A 10959-nucleotide genomic window follows, 5' to 3' on the forward strand; every position below is an offset into this window, starting at 1 on the left:
GTTTAGTTTTTATTCCAAAAGTACACAAGCTGCTTTCAATCGCCCTAAATTAGACGCAGTTGTGTCACAGCTCATTATTTGTACTTGTATAGTCATATAGTGCGTTCAGCACAGCTTTAGGTGAACGGTCACTTTTTCAGGCATATTATTCCGCAAATCTGTTTTTATAGATTCCGTAGAATAGACGATTTTTTTGTCGGAAAATTATCACAGCTAAGATCTTCTACAGCCTGTAGTATATAGACAGAATCTCTTATGCTTAATTGACATCTATCTGAAGCTTCAACTAATTTAGGCGTGATAAAGTTTTTCCTTCCTCGTTTTGTAGTAGTTTCTGAACTTACCAATTGAGAGGTGGATGCCAAGGGTTCCTCAAGGCTTTCATCAGAGCTGGTAAAGCTTTTGGTACACAACAGTGGTTAACCTTGCTTTGAAGTAGATAAAGTCCAGCACCTTCAATATTGAGACTTTAAAGAATACACATGTACACGTCTGGAACAATGATAGGATATTTAACTAATTAGTAATTGTTGTTATCTTACCTTCTACCACTTTATTGTAAATGTGATCAATATATTCATATATCAAGTTTTGTTTTATTACCTTCAGGCATTGTTAAATTGCGCTTTTGCACGCATTCTGCCGACGGACTCGTCGCAATGCCCTGACTATTTGTGCCAATCATACCGATTAATTTCTTCAAAGCATCCCGTTGATGAACTAAAAACACTTGGAAATATGTTCAGCGATTTTCAGGAACATTACAGTTACAGTAGTTAACTGCTCATTCCCAAATGCGGTAAAAAAGTTGGTTCATTTGTTGTTCAAAGTGTTCACTGTAAAACCTTTTCTTTATTTATACGAACAATTACCATAATTGTTGCAATCATGGTTGTTGTTGAATCGTATTCTGACAAAGGCACTACCAATGAATGAATCAGAATTTCTATCTGCAATTACGAATAAAACTTACATATACACACAACGTTACGTTATTTGACGGCACACCACACCCATTGGTCTGCAGCAGGTTAGTTGCGAAATAAGTTGCAACGAATATGCAATCCACGACGATGGGCGACAGGAGTGGAGGATGCGGTAAAAAGCCAGCCGATGAAACTCCTGCGACAGAGGCGAGTAGTTACCGCCTCTCTGGTATAGGTGACCGTTCAAAATCCAGTTAAGACGTACTCAAAGTGAGCGGTTTCCTGGACAGCGCCTTTTCACCATGTTACGTGCGGTTGTAAATAAGACCCATCCATACCGGGCCGCACTGGAAGTCCTCTGAAGCATCATTAGCTATTTTTCAATGGTGGAGTTAAGAAAAGATTAAGATCGGCTGGACAATCTGCAAAATCACTAATGAAGAAATTCAGATGTGTTGAATACGGGCATATGGGGAAAGCATGCGCAATTTGGAAAGCATGAGCAAGTGTAGAAGATGGAAGCATTAAATGCGGAGAGGAGGGTCATTTTGCGAATGTGTTGACAAACCCTGAAGATCAAAATCCTACAAATAAACCTGAAACACTCTGAAACGGCCCAGAATCTCTTGACGCAAAACATATACATATGAAAATAAGATAGACGTGAGATTAATTTCTGAAAACTATAAACATAAAGACTCTGTCAATTGGATTTCGGACACCACAAAAAAGGTTGCAATATGGGCTTGCGGAGATAAGATGATGCAAGACAAACCATTAATTGACAAGCCATACCATAAGGGAACCAAAATATGGGGGACATGAAAAAATACTTGACGACATGGTAAAAGATGCGATGACAACTACCCCTATTATAATTGCAGGTGCCTTCAGTAACTTAGTGCATTAGTTAAAGCATTTGCTGTGCTAGACGCAGTACTGCTTAATACAAGAAGACTAAACACCTTTGAGAAAAATGGGTGTAGCTCCATTATTGATATATCTTTTGCCAACAGACTGCTGTATCGCGATATATATATACCCAGAGCGAGACGCATTTACAGACAGGAAAAGAAAGAGGACGAAATGCGTGAGTATGAAGATGCTCGAAAATTCTACGAAAAGATGCGGCGGCTAACTGAAGGTTTCAAGACCGGAGCATACTTTTGTACAACCTCCAAAGGTGATCTAGTAACCGATGCCCAGAGCATACTTAAATTATGGAGGGAATTCTTTTTCAGCGTGCTGAATAGTAGTGAACGCACAACGCCAGGAGAAGGCAAACCCGACTCCCCAATCGATGACGATGGAACAGACGTTCCATTGCTCGATCATTGAGAAGTTCGAATAGCAACTACCCGTCTGAAGAACAAAAAAAAGCAGCGGGAGCCGATGGATTTCCGGCCGAGCTATTCAAACTTGGTGCCGAAGAACTGATAAGGAGCTTGCACCAGCTTCATTGTAAAATATGTCTTTTTGCCGCTATCTTGGAATTTGGTATCACCGCAAAACTAATACGGCTGTGTAAACTGACGTTGAGCAACAGCAAAAACTCCGTCAGAACCGGGAAGGTCCTCTCCGAGCCGTTCGATACCAAATGAGGTTTCAGACTAGGCGACTCACTATCATGCGACTTCTTCAATCTGCTGCTGGAGAAAATAATTCGAGCTGCAGAACTTAAGATATAAAACTCTAATTTGGTGCAGGGGCAACTGTGGGCAAACATTTACCAAGGGCATGCACTTAGATAACTTTCCTCAGTTGAAGGAACTTCTGCAGATGACTTCATCCATCACCTTTCCAAGTAGTTTATCTTGATCTCCAGTAAGGTCTCTGACTGTTAATTGTCGATTCTCAAGCCCCAATTTCTTTATTTTATTGACTTGTTGATCATTAGTTGGACATGGTTCGTTCTCTTTGAATTATTTGTACAGATTAAAAACACTTGTTCGAGACACAAAATTATCACCGAAGCCCTTTTCCAAAAATTTCCGCACACAAAATTTAATGGAAATTTTCTCTTTCTTGGTTATATTGCTTAAACAAGGTTTCGACAACATTTTGAAGTGATGAGAGCCATGTAGTTGTCGTTGGCCGCCTTCAATTCCATACGCTGCGCTCCATGGATTTTCGTCCACTTTTTAATCGTATTTTTTAATTCGTTGCGTTTTTTCTTGACTACTTCTCGTAGTCTGCCACAATCTAAGCTGCCTATGCTTCATTGATAACGGCGCCTCGGTTCGATTTCACGATTCCACGAGTAAGCTGCCTATCACTGTGCGATTGTCCTCTTTTTATTCATAGTGGTACCACAGGCTTTACTAATGTGTTGTACCAACAATTTAGCCTGTTGGTCTATGTCATCACTTCCATTTGTGTTTTCATCTGGCAATAACATAAAACGTTCCTCATTTAGGGTTTCAAGCCTTCACTCCTTGGGCTGCATCTTTTGATGACAGACATTTCGCTGTTGCATACTCTTGCTGATACTTATCATCTTAGCCAGGTGATCTTTTTCTTCTTAATTGACGTATACACCGCTTACGCGATTATAGCCGAGTAAACAACAGCGCGACAGTCGTTTCTTCTTTTCGATACGTGGCGCCAATTGGATATTTCAAGCGTAGCCAGGTCCTTCTCCACCTGCTCCTTCCAAAGGAGTGGAGGTCTTCCTCTTCCTCTGCTTCCCCGCGGGTACAGCGTCGAATACTTTCAAAGCTGGATTGTTTCCGTCCAATCGGACCACATGACCTAGCCAGCGTAGCCGCTGTATTTTAATTCGCTGAACTATGTCAATGTTGTCGCACAACTCAAACATTTATCGTTCCATCGAATGCGATATTCACCGTGGCCAACGCGCAAAGGACCGTAAAGAATTTTTCTCTCCGAAACTTTCAACTTCGACTCATCAGTTGTTGTCATCAACCAAGCCTCTGCACCATATAGCAGGACGGGAATTATGAGTGACTTATAGAGTTTGGTTTCTGTTCGTCGAGAGAGGACTTTACTTCTCAATTGCCTACTCAGTCCGAAGTAGAACCTGTTGGCAACAGTTATCCTGCGTTGGGTTTCCAGGCTGACATTGTTGGTGGTGTTTACACTGGTTCCCATATATACGAAACTATCTACAACTTCTAAGTTATGACTGTCAGCAGTGACGTGAGTGCCAAGACGCGAGTGCGACGACTGTTAGAGTGATGACATGGGATATTGTGTCTTGCGCTCGTTCACTGCCAGACCCATCTGCTTTGCTTCCTTGTCCAGTCTGGGGAAAGCAGAACTAACGACGCGGGTGTTGTTACTCTGAAGCAACATGTTGCAAGAATATAAAAAGTGATGCTTTAAAATAAGTTGAGTTCTTCTCGGCAATAAAAAATGTAAAAGAAAGTAGAAATGTAATATAACAGTCGTATATGTTATTCTTTTATAATTACTAATTTCTCATCCGATTTTGTCAGAGACCTTAATATGGGATACTATCTGAGCAATTCCCGGTAAACGAGGTAGTGTTGACTGAGCCCATTTGCGTACTTTTCATACAAAAACGAAAATTAAGAGTAATAGTCAGCGCCCAGTACTGCAGGAATATTACTAGATTTTTGGAAGAATCGGATTTTCAAAGAAAATTTATTTTCCATATATTTACTGTTTGTTCGAGTCAATGTATGTGGTATTTTGAATAGTGAGAGGAACATATTTTAAGCTAACCTTCCCAAGGGAAAATATTGAACAAAATGATATCCGTGGATTGAGGTTAGGGTGTCCCTTATTTGGGAAAAAAATGTTTTTCGATATCGAAACGTATACCTCCTTTTTCTTTTTAAGCTACCCAGATTTACTTAAATACAAAATTTATCTTTCTACGTCAACATTAAATGGTGCCGACAGAACTCTAAAGACTTTAAAAATTCCTGTTTTTAACCCTTTCCGTTTTCTAAATCAGTTGAAATATTAAATTTTGTATGAAATATTTATTAAGAGAATATAAAATTACAGACCAGGCAGGATATATCCTTTTGAGGGTCAGATACCTATGCTCCTGAACACAGCGTAGCAAAAAATGCTTTTGCAGTGACCAAACCAATATACAATAAATAGTATTTATTATTTTATAGTAATCCTACTTACTATACCAATAATCAGACATATCTTCTTTAGATGGAATATATCTAAATTCACTACCAAATTCGTTTTGGTTTGTTCATTAACTTCATCATCAAAGAGTGACAAAACGACAATTTCTTCTGTCAAGTACCAAAGATGATGACTAAACTTGCTCAGGGCAGCTTTGGAGATAAATTTGTCAACAGCTTCATATTCCATAAGCYGCTTTAAAAAGCACAAATATTGATTTTGTCCCTTCACCGTCAGACTACATCCAAGCCATGGTTTTACATATAAAACCGCAATGAATAGACAGATGCTCGCTTATCCTAGGAACTAATTTTTAGCTGATATTGCAACAAATATTTTCCCACCTTTCAATAGAAAAAGCTCTAGTCATCCACCTTGCTTGATGCATCGCTCCGGAGGCCTAATTTTATTTTATTTTTTTCATTGTCTCATCCTAATGCTTCTTTACAGTTCTTGATTACAAAATTTAAACAAATCTTATATTGTTGTATTACAAAAATTTCGTGTGACGATATCGGTATTTGTCTCCTGTTTTAAGGGCAGCAGAATTAATAAATTTCCAAATATCTCTAAATTTTTTTAATTATGGGATATCAGGACTACTTGTGACTTGGTGGATTTTATTTTCTGAAGACGCATTTTAAAACAAGTTCGTAATGGTGATGGCGGCAAGCCAAGAGTAGTAATTCTCCGTTTAGTTTTTATTCCAAAAGTACACAAGCTGCTTTCAATCGCCCTAAATTAGACGCAGTTGTGTCACAGCTCATTATTTGTACTTTGTCTTCGAGGTTCCAGTCAAATAGTGCGTTCAGCACAGCTTTAGGTGAACAGTCACTTTTTCAGGCATATTATTCCGCAAATCTGTTTTTATAGATTCCGTTCAATAGACGATTTTTTTGTCGGAAAATTATCACAGCTATGATCTTTTACAGCCTGTAGTATATAGACAGCACCTCTTATGCTTAATTGACATCTATCTGAAGCTTCAACTAACTTAGGCGTGATAAAGTTTTTCCTTCCTCGGTTTGTGGTAGTTTCTGAACTTACCAATTGAGAGGTGGATGCCAAGGGTTCCTCAAGGCTTAAAAGCCGTGATTATCTACCGCTTCTGTCGGGCAACATGTTTGAACATGATTCGATGCAAGTCGGCACTCCGATTATCGCACTCCAAATAAGGTAAAAATTTATTTCCGGGTGTTTTAAAGGCAACTGAACAAAATTCAGACCTACGAGATAAAGATTTAAAACTTTAAAAAATAAGGGGCACCCTATTGAAGGGAAGAGAGTTGAACTTAATAATTAAAATAACACTGATAGTGAAAATCAAAATCGAAAGTTGTAAAAACAGTAACACTGTACTGTAACACAAGTAGCGCTCGTCTGCCAAAACCTTCTGAGCAGAGATATTACTGAAAGTGAGAGTGCAATTATTAAACGTCAAAACTTACTGAACTTTGACAGCTAATCGAGTTCAGTAGGTTTTGACGTTTATCAATTGGAAACAAGCGATGGCCAGATTGAAATCTTAGCAAAAAATATGTAAACGAAGGGATTTGTTGCATCGTTCAATACCACTTATAAAAAATGTAAAACAATGAAAATTAACTATTTTGTGAAATTTAAAGGTATTTGATGAAAGGTTTTGTAATTTGAAGCATCATAGTATTATTTTCAATGGAAAATGATTGAAAACATTTGATGATTGAGAGCTAACAAGCTTAAGTCATTTTATTGGGCATTGAAAGGTCAAAAGTCAGTTGATATAATATACTTTAAAAAAATTTAAATAGTTTCTCCATATAGTAAATAACCACTATATAGTCATTTCTATTCGTACTAAATGTTGGTTGTTTTAATTTAAATGCCCAAAAATTATTATTTTGTCCAATCTGGCCATAATGGAAAATGTTATAAAAAACGATAATTTTGAGGTGCTCTCACACTGGAATAAGTTGAACATCCCTTTAATCCTGCTACTGAGTATGTATAACGTCAAAGATCTCAAATTTGACGATAAAGTTTTGAGTTGACAGATTGCTGCACTAGGGTTGCCAAGTCCTGAAATATAAGAGGCAACCGACACATGTACACATAGTTACACAAAAATAAAATATAAATAAAAAAATTAACTACATTTACAATTTAATAATACGTACATTTAAAATCTTACACCAAAGACATACATATATTTTGCAGTATGCTAAAGGAATCATATGTGTTTCAATCGCATTTTATAATTTTTGTTACAACGAAAATGCAGCTCTGTACTACAATAACGTTGAAGAAACCATTGAAATTATGTATGCGTAAATATAACAAAAGCTTTAATCTCTTCTGCCAAAATCATGTTTGATAAAATCAAAATTAACGGAAAATTAGAAGCAAAAAAACTTCTTTTTTAAATGATGTCCTGACGTCCACTCAGTGTGGCCTTAAGATGGATGTTATTGAAAATGCCTTATATATCAGGGAAGGCTAAGAGTGCGTATTTTAACTTTAGATGTTTTCCGATCTCTGCTATCACCTAATTTAGTGCTGTGTCTGCAGAATATGCATGTTGTAAAACTTCCAATTTTTCTGTGGATAATTTGTTTTTTATGTGTACTTTTAAAAGGGATTAGGTAAGACTAATTGGTCTTGCTTTTGATTCGTCTGAGACCTTATACCGTATAAATACGTATATATATGTGGTGGCAACCACATTACCAAAATGCAGCCCTGACGAATTTCCTTCATTACTGACGTTTCCACTGTCCWTCGTGTCAGCGCCCGCTTTGTCTGTAATGCATACAGAAGATATCCTTCTTCTATCTTTTGCGCTTGCTAAGCACACACGTGTTTTAACGACTCGTGCAATTTAACCAATTCCTATACAACAAAGTTGAGAGACGAAATAAATAAAAGTTTTAAATTAACYACTCGACACAAGAAGATTTATTTAAGTTTTGCAATTAAGTAATCGCTTCAATTGGTGACCCCGCACGTTAGGAACATTTCAAGCAGCCATAACCTAAATTAACGCTGTAACCGCACTTTCAACACCACATTTCAACGCAAAATGTCTCTGGCCGATTCAATCAGCGCTCCGTCGCAATCAAACATTCAGATTTCTAGGGAAATCTCCACCAAAGCTCCACCATTTTACAGCGAAGAACCTGCGTTGTGGTTTGCGCAACTCGAGTCGCAATTCAGAATGCGGAGCATTCTAACAAGTCGACAAATTCCACGTGGCCGTGCCTTTAATTGACACTGGATCAGCCTCCACAGTCGAAGATATAATTTTGGCACCACCTATTACCAATCCATACAGAAAACTTAAAGAGGCACTTATTGCACGCTTCTCAAAATCTAAAGAAGCTAATCTTATACAATTATTGGACGGAGAGAGCCTAGGTGACAAAACTTCATCTCAACACCTGCGTCATCTCCGTAGTCTCGTAACGGACATTGATGAGGAAGTTCTCAAGGCGCGATGGCTATCGCACCTTCCTCCCCAAATGCGCGCATGCCTCGTCATACAGGAACAGGCTGATCTCAATAAACTCGGGGCTGCAGCCGACAAGCTTCACGAGGTGATTAAACCGGCCGGCATAGCAGCTGTTTCAGACCTGGAGACGCAAGTAGCAGCCTTGGCAGAACACCTAGCAGAACTTTCAGCCATCGTAGCGCGCTCACGTGAACGGACCGTTCAGCAACGGCCTAGATCTCATAGCAGATCTCGCGTGCTACCAGCAACTTCATCCGGAGGGCTTTGCTTGCTGGTACCACGCCAAGTTTAGCGCCAACGCGCAAAAATGTACAACCGGATGCAAATACGAGGAAAACTTCAACAGGAGTCGTTAGTAGCGGCAGTCGACTCCCCTGCAGCCTCATGCCGCCTTTTCGTAAAAGACCTGTCCACAAACGTTAAATTTTTAATCGACACAGGCTCCGACCTCTCAGTTTTCCCGTACAATCAATCAACTCGTTTTCAGAAACCACTCAATTACCAACTCTATGCCGCCAACGGCACAATTATCAACACATACGGATGCGCCTTTAAAACCCCCGACTTTGGTCTTCAAAAAGAATTAACCTGGCGTTTTGTTTTAGCTGATGTTCCACGACCTATCATCGGAGCAGATTTTCTCAGCCATTTCGGTCTCATCGTTGATCTGAAACATAAGCGCATAATAGACCAGAAAACTCAGTTATCTTCACGGGGCAACACCCCTTTTGTTAAGTCGTATTCAATCAAAACTTTACAAATTAATCATTTAACACCATTTTGGGAAATACTTTCAGAATTCCCTGACATAACCAAACCAGACGGCCTGCCAAAATTCACCAAACACCAAACTCGACATTATATCAAAACTACGGAGGGACCTCCTGTCACAAGCAAAGCACGAAGACTTGCACCTGATCGTCTTATCATCGCTAAGGCAGAATTTGAAAAAATGATTAAGATTGGCCTCGCCCGGCGATCCAGCAGCCCATGGGCATCACCGCTACACCTGGTGCCAAAGAAATCAGGAGATTGGCGCCCTTGTGGGGATTACAGACGCCCAAGGATCAATGATCGGACTATACCCGACAGCTACCCTGTCCGTTATTTAGAAGATTTCGCCGCCACTCTATACACAAAAAAAAAGATTCTCTACTATTGACCTCGTCCGCGCCTTCAACCAAATTTCGGTCGCTCCGAAGGACATTCCCTAAACAGCGATTATAACCCCGTTCGGATTATTTGAATTTCCTTTCATGACCTTCGGGCTTCGGAATGCGGCACAGACGTTCCAACGTTTCATGGACGAGATCACCCGAGATATGCCATTTGTCTACACCTACATTGACGACATCCTCGTCGCTTCAGACAACGAAAATCAACACATGGAACACTGGCGAACCTTATTTCAACGCCTACAAGACGTTGGGCTTACGATAAACGCCTCAAAGACCAAACTCGCACAAAGAGAGGTCGCATTCTTGGGCCACACAATTTCAGAAACAGGCATCAAACCACTGCCTGAACGAATATCGGCAATTTTGGACTTCCCCAGACCTTCAACAATTAAGAGCTTACGCTCCTTTTTAGGTACAATCAACTTCTACAAAAAATTTATTAAACATGCTGCACAATTACTAGCGCCTTTTAACAAACTTTTGGAAGGATCCACCACCGAATGCTCTCAACCTGTCGCATGGACCCAAGAACTGGAGACCGCCTTCGGATGCTGCAAAAATGCTCTGGCCAAGGCCACACAGCTCGCTCACCCTAGCAGCGACGCAGATTGGGCTATTTTCACAGATGCGTCACAACACGCTGTCGGCGCTGTTTTGCAGCAGAAATTTGATAACTCATGGCAACCACTGGCGTTTTTTNTCAAAGCATTTCTCGTTATTCATTCTCGCATGAATTCAGTCGTTTTACATATATTTCTGCCAGAGAACGTGCTCAATTCTGCTAAATAGCAGCGAGAATGGTGAATTCCCTATCACAATCTTATAAGTTCTGTTAGCCGTCCAATCGAACATCATACAGAATTCAATTTGCACCTTCTCTATGTTTTAAGTTCTCTGGTAGATATGTATGTCGCACGCAAAAACTACGAATATTGTTCTACAAAAACAACAATAGTTTCAAATAGCATCAGCAGCGTCACACGTCAATATGGCAGCCAATTCGATGCCCAAATTTGTAGAAAAACCTACAACAACAATACTTTCATTCATGAACGCAAGCGCACTTTCAGCAGGCAAACTTGCTTCATTCATAAAAACAAATACCATTAAATCTCCCCGAGCATGCCTTTGCCAACAAGCGTCTTTTCTCGTCGTTGGCAAAAGCTAAAAATCATAAATTGAACAATTTCTGATATTTGTATGAGAACGAAAAAGTGACAACCCCGCAAATATA

Source organism: Bactrocera latifrons, unplaced genomic scaffold, assembly GCF_001853355.1.
Source record: "Bactrocera latifrons isolate USDA-ARS-PBARC rearing strain unplaced genomic scaffold, ASM185335v1 scaffold_398, whole genome shotgun sequence".
In the NCBI taxonomy this organism is placed as follows: Eukaryota; Metazoa; Arthropoda; class Insecta; order Diptera; family Tephritidae; genus Bactrocera; species Bactrocera latifrons.